At 41.2% G+C, this 9,234-nt stretch overlaps 1 long non-coding RNA gene across 2 annotated transcripts in view; it reads left to right on the top strand.

The window, feature by feature from the left end:
* LOC122550074 overlaps positions 1-9,234 on the top strand; it is a 64,910-nt gene that overhangs the window by 11,751 nt on the left and 43,925 nt on the right. For both annotated transcript variants that reach the window (XR_006311736.1, XR_006311737.1), the window contains exon 2: positions 6,703-6,769. This is a non-coding gene — a long non-coding RNA (uncharacterized LOC122550074). The remainder of the gene's footprint in view (positions 1-6,702; positions 6,770-9,234) is intronic.

Raw genomic sequence — 9,234 nt, 5'->3', positions numbered from 1 at the left:
ACTCTCCAGTCCCCTGGTACCACTCCCGTTGCCAGTGAAGACGAGAAGATCATTGCCAACGGTACTGCACTTTCCTCTCTTGCTTCCCACATAATCCTAGGATATATCCCGTCAGGCCCGGGGGACTTGTCTAACCTCACGTTGTTCAAAATGTCCAACACATCTTCCTTCCTAACAGGTATCTCTTCTGGCTTACCAGTCCATTTCACACTCTCCTCTTCTACAATACGGTCCCTCTCGTTCGTAAATACTGAAGAGAAGTACTTGTTCAAGACCTCTCCTATCTCTTCCGACTCAATACACAGTCTCCCACTACTGTCCTTGATCGGACCTGCCCTCGTTCTCGTCATTCTCAGGTTTCTCACATACGCATAAAATGCCTTGGGGTTATCCTTGATCCTATCTGCCAACGATTTTTCATGCCCTCTCTTAGCTCTCCTAATCCCTTTCTTCAGGTCCCTTCTGGCTATCCTGTATCCCTCCACTGCTCTGTCTGAATCCTGTTTCCTCACCTTATGTAAGCCTCCTTCTTCCTCTTTACTAGACATTCAACGTCTCTCGTCAACCAAGGTTCCCTCACACGACCATTTCTTTCCTGCCTGATAGGTACATACATATCATGGCCACGTCGTATCTGCTCTTTGAAAAAGTTCCACATTTTCACCACATCCTTCCCTGACAGCCTAAGCTCCCAACGTATGCTCCTCTAATCCTGCCTTACAGCATCGTAATTTCCCTTCCCCCAATTATAAAATCTACCTTGTTGTGCGCACCTATCTCTCTCCATCACCAAGGTGAAAGTCACAGAATTGTGGTCACCATCACCAAAATTTTCACCCACTAACAAGCCCATCACTTGTCCCGGTTCATTACCGAGTACCAAATCCAATATGGCCTCCCCTCTGGTTGGACAATCTACATACTGCGTTAGAAAAGCTTCCTGGACACACTGCACAAACACCGCCCCATCCAATCTACTTGATCTAAAGAGCTTCCAATCAATATTTGGGAAGTTGAAGTCGCCCATGATTACGACCCTGTGGCTTCTGCACCTTTCCAAAATCTGTTTCCCCATCTGTTTCTCCACATCTCTGCTGCTATTGGGGGGCCTATAGTAAACACCCAACAAGGTGACTGCACCTTTCCTATTTCTGACTTCAGCCCATACTACCTCCAGAGGCAGATCCCCCTCAAACTTCCTTTCTGCAGCCGTTATAATCAAGGTTCTAGTCAAGAATAAAAAAGAATCCTATATTAATTTAAACAACTGAGTTCAAATGAATTTCTTGAACAGTATAAAGACAGTAGGGGTATTTTTAAGAAGGAGATCAAGAAGGTGAAGAAAGAATATGAGATAGCCTTGGCAAATAAAGTTCAGAATAATCCAAAGAAATTCTTTCAGTACATTAAGAGCAAGAGAACAACGAGAGAGAGAGAGAGCAGGGCTCCTGAATGGTCTAAGAGGTGGTCTTTGTATTGAAAATCAGGAGATGAGAGAGATATTAAATGAATATTTTGCATTAGCTTTTACTGTGGAGAAAGAAATGAAGGCAAAAGAACTCAGGGAAAGAAATATTGATTTTTTTGAAAAAAGTTCAAGTTATAGAGGAGGAAGTGCTTGAGTTCTTAAAAAATATCAACGTGGGTAAACCTCCAGGACCTGAATTGATATATCCCAGAGCTTTGTGGGATTTTAAGGAGGAAATTGTGGTGCCCCTTAAAGAAATATTTGTATCATCTATAAATATGACAGATGCTGAATGACTAGAGAGTGCCTTTGTTTACCAAGGGATGTAAGCAGAAGCCTGGGAATTATAGCCTTGTGTCTGACTTCAGTGGTGGGTAAGTTGTTGAAAGTGATTCTGAAAGATAGGATTTATATGCATTTGGAGAGGCAAGGGATGATTAAGGATAGTAAGCATGATTTTGTGCGAGGGAAATTGTGTTTCACAAACTTGATTGAGTTTTTTGAAGAAGTAACCAAGAAGATTGACATTGTTTACTTGGACTTTAGTAAAGCCTTTGACCAGGTTCCACATGATAGACTAATTAGTAAAGTTAGATCACACGGGATTCAGGATAAGCTTGCAAAGTTGTCTTAATGACAGGCGACAGAGAGTGATTTCGGAGGATTGTTTTTCGGACTGGAGATCTGTGACCAGCAGTGTTCCACAGGGATTGGTGCTGGGTCCACTTTTGATTGTCATTTATACAAATGATTAGAGAAGAATATAGAAAGAATGGTGAGTAAGTTTGCAGGTGACACCAAGATTGGTGGTATATTGGACAGTGAAAAAGATTATCTCACTTTACAAAGAGATCTTGATCAATTGGGTCAATGGGCTAAAGAGCAGCAGATGGAACTTAATTTGGATAAATGCGAGGTATTACATTTTAGTAAAGCAACAAAGACAAGACTTGTACAATTAAAAGGTGGAGGTGGGTACTGCAGATGCTGGAGATTAGAGTCAAGATTAGAATGGTGCTGGAAAAGCACAGCAGGTCAGGCAGCACCCGAGGAGCAGGAAAATTGACATTTTGTGCAAAAGGCCCTTTTCCTGATGAAGGGCTTTTGCCTGATACATTGATGTTCCTGCTCCTTGGATGCTGCCTGACCTGCTGTGCTTTTCCAGTATCACTCTAATTTTATACAATTTAAAGTCAGGCCTTGGGCAGTGTTGTAGAACAGAGAGACCCAGGGGTTCAAATACATAATTCTTTGAAGATTGCATCACATATTGATAGGGTGGTTAAGAAGGCATTTAGCATGCTTGCCTTCATTGCTCAGACCTTTGAATATATCAGTTGAGATGTTATGTTGAGGTGTCTTCAGGAGTACTATGTCCAGTTCTGGTCTTTCTGTTTTAGGACGGATATTATTGAGCTGGAGAGGGTTTAGAAGAGATTGACCAAGATGTTACCAGGAATAGAAACATAGAAAATAGTTGCATTTTTTGCCCATCCCTAATTGACCAGAGGGCAGTTAAGAATCTACCACATTGCTGAGAGACTGCAGTCAAAGTAGGCCAGATCAGATAAGGACGTCAGATTTTGATTTAGAAAGAACATTAGTGAACCGGATGGGGTTTTTCTACAATCGACAATGGTTCTGTGGTCATCATTAGACTCTTAATTCTAGATAGTCTTTTAATAGAAATTTTATTGAATTCAAATTCAAATTCCACCATCAGCTGTAGCAGTATTTGAACCCAGGTCCCCAGACCATTTCCTCATTCTGTGACTAATAATGGAGCAATAATACCACTAGGGGAGAAAGTGAAGTCTGCAGATGCTGGAGATCAGAGCTGAAAATGTGTTGCTGGAAAAGCGCAGCAGGTCAGGCAGCATCCAGGGAACAGGAGAATCGACGTTTCGGGCATAGGCCCTTCTTCAATAATACCACTAGGCTATTGCTTCCCTAGGGCCCACTCTGAATACAATTAAGTAATTGATAAAAATATACCGGAGGAGATTTTAATCCCTATGGCCATGAAAATATGGTGGAGTTAAATGTAGAGAGGGATGCCTTAGTGCATTGTTCACACTCCTTCACCAATTTTCCCAGTGTCTTTCACTGGGCATCCCTGTTGTCCATCTGAACAAGACAGCAGTCAAATAAATCCATATCATTCTAACACCATATGGGCAAATCATGCCTTTCAGGTGTACTCCGTGGAAGCGGGTGGGCAGTTTGGAAGAATAATGTATTGCTGCTACTCTTGCTGAGATCACAGCCATCCCCATCTCCATCGAAGACACATCTTCCTGTCAGCTTAGTTAAAAGCTGATACAACTAATATTATACCAATGTGGAGCAGAGTTTCTCACCTATATCAGTGGTCAGCTGCTTGGTAATTAAAATACCTCATAGTGGCTTAAAACATGTAGGAGGATTTTCCATGCAGACTTCAGGACACTGCTATCAATCTCAAATGGCAGTCAGAAGCCCACACTGTTTGGAGAAATTAACCACCTGTGATTTCCAAATAGTGCCCTGATGGCAAGTTTGCTGCACTGCCCAATTAAGGATGGTTAACATGCTGTTGATAAGGAAGGGCCATTAGGAGTGCTTTAGTTTGGAAGCAGTAGTAGGATACCCTGGCAGATGCATCCATGAGATGTCAGCATCACTGGCTGGACCAGCATTCAGTATCTGTCCGTGATTGCTTAGAGGCTAGATAAGAATCAACCATGTTGCTATGAGTCTGGAGTCACATGTGGGCCAGACCAGGGAAGGACAGCAGATATCTTTCCTAAAGGTGCAGCAACCTTTATTCTGATTTTTATTGAAAAAAAAATCTACTATGTGCTGTCTTGGCAGGATTCAAAAATGGATTCAATCTGAAATCTTGAAAAAAGACCTCAGCATCTGGATGTCCACTGTGGAGGATGCATCGCCACCCATCATCATAGTCTGTCAGCAGGAGGTCACTTCCAAGCAACTGTTCTGTCTCCTACTGCCTTTGATGACCTACTTCTTGACTGGAAAATCCTAATTGGCCTTTGGCAATTGGCTTCGTGTCCTTTAACTGTGTGCATTGGCTATCTGCTGCTTGAAGCTCTGATACCCAACCCCATCCTGCCCAGGGAAAATGACCCTGAACAAGGCAGAATTGGCGAACCAACATGCTGACCAGCAGCACAAAATTCTGCATGCCTCTACCCCATTGTATTTGCACAGTGGTAAGTTAGCATTCTGCATAAAAGTTCGTGATGAAGGGCTTTTGCCCAAGACATCGATTCTCCTGCTCCTCCGATGCTACCTGCCTTGTTGTGCTTTTCCAGCACCACACTCTCGACTCTAATCTCTAGCATCTGCAGTCTTCACTTTCGCCCATTCTTCATAAAAAGTCGGCTCTATTAATACTTCAGTTCCATCAATCCTGTGTGGAGTATAATTAATTTGGTTCATCCTGTCAGTACCATAGCACTATCTGACTATTGTGAGTTATACAAAGTGTTCAAATCAGTCTGCTGTGGGAATTCAGAGCTTTAAGTGTCTAAAAAAACAATATGCAAATGAAATGTTGAATCAGTTTACGTAGTTTACTGCACAAGTTTGTTGAGATTTTAGTCCTTTGAGAAAAATGTGTTTCAACAATTTCTGTAATAATAGTAGAGAGCTTTGAATTATTTATCAGAGACTGTCAACATAAACTTTATTCATAAGGATGGAATAAAATGAATATAACCAGACTCCCTATTCACCCTAAATGGTATTTGCTGATGAATTTCCAATCATTATGGCGAGCCATAAGGAATATGAAAGACATACTAGGCTAGCATGTACTTTTCTTTAAATAATTTATTTCCTCATAATCAAAAATATGACACCCTGATAGCAGCTCTTCCATCAACTGCCTTTTAATATACGTTTTTGGAGTTTATTGTTTTCCAATTTGTGTGTAGGTATTTATTTTCTTATCAAGCGGTAGGATTTGAACCGAGGTCACCTGGTCCTGAGGTAGGGACACTATCACTATACCAGAGGACCTATAAATCAACCTGTTCGAATATTTTATGAGACATGTCAGGGGCACGAGAGACTCCAACCTGGATCATCTGACTGGAGATAGGGACATTACCTTTGCACCACATTAGCCAACATTGTTTGTTTGTTTAATGTTTATCCAATTTTATTTCCTGAGGCGACTGAGTCAGATTTGAGAGTATTGCTCCAAAGGTGCTGCTAGGTCTCCAGTGACTATTTCTTCATGGGTGTTTTCAAAATTTGCTGCGAAGTCCAAGCTTTCTCTCATCTGATAGCCATGCACACAAATTTCCATCAGAGGCCATCATGGAAGTGGTTAAAAATGGAAAGACAAACTGACTTTTTGGCCTTCCCTCACCCAAAAAAAAATTGAATGCATTTACAGCTTTTTCCATTCTCCCTGGTTAAGGCCAGCTCATTCAAAATAGGCCAAATATCCTATACCAGGTGTTAGACAAATAGAAACATTGGGCAGATGATGTTTCACTGAGGCTCTTTAATACTTGTGAAAGCACAATAATTTTAGAATAGCTGACACAACACATATGTACTTGTAGAGTTTAGGATTCAACTGACATCGATAAATCGAGGCACATTCTGTTTTAGGTTGTCTTTGACATATCTATAAATTGCACTTAGTTAAACAAATTATATGTATGTCCCTTCCAGGGACAGGAGTGTCTAAAAGTCAACAGCTGACGTCTGCCCACTTTCACCCATCCATAATTTCATGCAGTGTAGGCAAGCCATAGGGTGTTACCAGTTGAGGCCCCATCACACCCTTTGATGTTTGTTCCTTGCCTGGCGAGCCATAAGGAATCCCAGCCCCTTTCTTCCCAATCCTCCAGACTCGATGTTCCCTCCCCACCCTGTCAAGAGAATTCAGCCTTTTATCTGTGTCCAGGGACGGTGCCATTTAGACCTGTAGTGCTGCTCATGGCCACTGCTTTCGATGGTGCTGCTGGGACTGCAGAGCTGCTGACTTATTGGACTGGCTGGCCATTCTCAAAGGGGGGGACTTTCAAACTGATTGAGGAGAGAATGTCGAGTTTAGCATTCAAAAATCGCTAAGTATAGCTGAACAGGTAACCAAAAATGGGTGAGTTTCTGAGGTATATTCAATAATATGTGAAAATTAACAACATAACATTAGTCAAAAAGGAGAAAGTAACTAAGAAATTTGACCCAAACAATTTTTTGAATTTTCTTAGGTCTGAGAAGCTTGTTACAGAAAGAATGATTTGGCGTCATTATCAAATAAAGCAAGAAGTGAAACTGGTAAGAACTTACCTTTAAAAGTAGCAAACGTTTTCTGTTGGATGTTTGTGTGTTTGGTGCTAAGTCCGAGGTTTCCCCAGATATCACTCAGAAGTTTGAAGAATCTTAATAAAAAATAAACCCACAATTTTCATAATGCATTTAGATCTATAATTTGTATAAATGCAAAATGATTGACTACACAACTGGCCATTCACCGAGTATGTTGGCTGCTTGTAAACATTGTCCCTTTACATATACTGTCAAACAGTGCTAATGTCTGAAAAAAACCAAAAGGATATTATTATTTTGATCTTAGGACAATGAAGGAGTGATGCTATAGTTCAAAGTTAGGATAGTATATGACTTGGAAGGGCACTTGCAGGTGTTACTGTTCCCAGACATGTGATACCATTGTCCTTCTAGGTGGCAGAGATTGCACATTTAGAAGGTGCTGTCAGATACTTCAGTCTCACAGAGTTGCTGTGGTGCACCTTGTATGTGGTACACGCTGTTGCCACTGTATATCAGAAACGAAGGGAGTAAATATTGATTTGGCCTTTTTACCACCATCAAGCAAGCTGCTTTATTCTGGAGCATGTCAAGCCTCTGTATTGTTAGAGTTGCACTTATTAAGACATGGAGAATATTCAATTGCACGCATGTCTTGTGGTTTGTAAATGTTCAGCATGTTTTAATAGGGGAATCAGCAGGTGAGTTCCCCCCTCAGAATTCCCAGTTTACTTTCATAGCCTTAGTATTTATGTAGCTAGTCCAGTTTGGTGTCTGGTCATTGGTAACCCCCAGTATGTTGGTAGTCAATGATAGTCATGCCCTTGAATATCATGGGAAAATGATGAGATTCTTTTCAGTTGAAGTTGATCTTTGTCTGGCACATATGGAGTGAATGTTACTTTCCCATCATCAAGCTAAACCTGGGTATGTTCCACATCTTCCTGCATTTGAACTGCATCACGACCTGAAGAGTTGTGAATGAAGTTGCACAATCATCAGTAATTGATGATTTTAGAGTCATAGAGTCAAAGAGATGTACAGCACGGAAACTTTCATCTGCAGTGCTGTGATAAAGTTTTAACATGAGGAACACCATCTTATCTTTCACATAGGTGCTCTACACTGTTCTGACCTCACTTATTACTTTTAACAACTTCATACCTTACCTAAAACTCACACTTGCTTTTCAATAGGGAGTTTTGACAATACGGAATTGGTGTGTTAAAGTTTCTATCATTGCAAAGTTTAGTAGAAGAGTTCTGTGGTCCGTATCCTTGAGAGCAACATTTTTTTTCTCTGCCAGGTTCCAGGGCTGCTGAAGTTTGTTGAACTTTTTCATGCATCCTTTTCTATCTGCCCACTCCGTATCTCCGTATTTCATACTTCAATGGACTGTGGGTGTTGTTGTGAAGGCCAGCATTTGCTGCTATGTTTGAATAGGTCTTTTATTTATTTCATAAGAACTTCCTAAAAAAAGAGCAGGCAATCGAGCCTGCCCTGCAATTTGCTGAGAGACGTCAGAAAATTATATGATAAAATATTCAACAGGTCATTAAAACGCACAAAATAATGAACGTGTGCAAGCTTAATGAAATACCTGAAACTTAATTGATGTTTTATTGAGAAAATCTTGATAATTCTCTGATAAGGTGACTAACTTAAAGGACTGTCATGGTATTTTTCAAAATAGATTAGTCATTTAGGGGTTGTTGCTTCATAGTTTGCAATTTGTGATTCATACCCTTTGTTCATACAGTCATAGAATCCTAGAGATGTACAGCATGGAAACAGATCCTTCAGTCCAACCAGTCCATACCGACCAGATATCTTAACTCAATCTAGTCCCACCTGCCAGCACCCAGCCCATATCCCTCCAAACCCTTCCTATTCATATACCCATCCAAATCCTTTTAAATATTGCAATTAAAGCAGCCTCCACCACTTCCTCTGGCAGCTCATTCCATACACGTACCACCCTCTGCGTGAAAAAAGTTGCCCCTTAGGTCTCTTTTATATATTTTCCCTCTCACCCTAAATCTATGCCCTCTAGTTCTGGACTCCCCAACCCCAGGGAAAAGACTTTGTCTATTTACCCTTTCCTGCCCCTCATAATTTTGTAAACCTCTATAAAGTCACCCCTCAGCCTCCGATGCTCCAGGGAAAACAGCCCCAGCCTATTCAGTCTCTCCCTAGAGCTCAAATCCTCCAACCCTGGCAACGTCCTTGTAAATCTTTTCTGAACCCTTTCAAGTTTCACAACATCTTCCCGAAAGGAAGGAGACCAGAATTGCACGCAATATTCCAACAGTGGCCTAACCAATGTCCTGTATAGCCGCAACATGATCTCCCAACTCCTGTACTCAATACTCTGACCAATAAATGAAAGCAAGCCAAAAGCCTTCTTCACTATCCTATCTACCTACGACTCCACTTTCAAGGAGCTATGAACCTGCACTCCAAGGTCTCTTTGT

This window comes from Chiloscyllium plagiosum, chromosome 5 (genome assembly GCF_004010195.1).
Source record: "Chiloscyllium plagiosum isolate BGI_BamShark_2017 chromosome 5, ASM401019v2, whole genome shotgun sequence".
Taxonomy (NCBI): domain Eukaryota; kingdom Metazoa; phylum Chordata; class Chondrichthyes; order Orectolobiformes; family Hemiscylliidae; genus Chiloscyllium; species Chiloscyllium plagiosum.
This window is presented reverse-complemented; position numbering and strand designations above follow the sequence as displayed.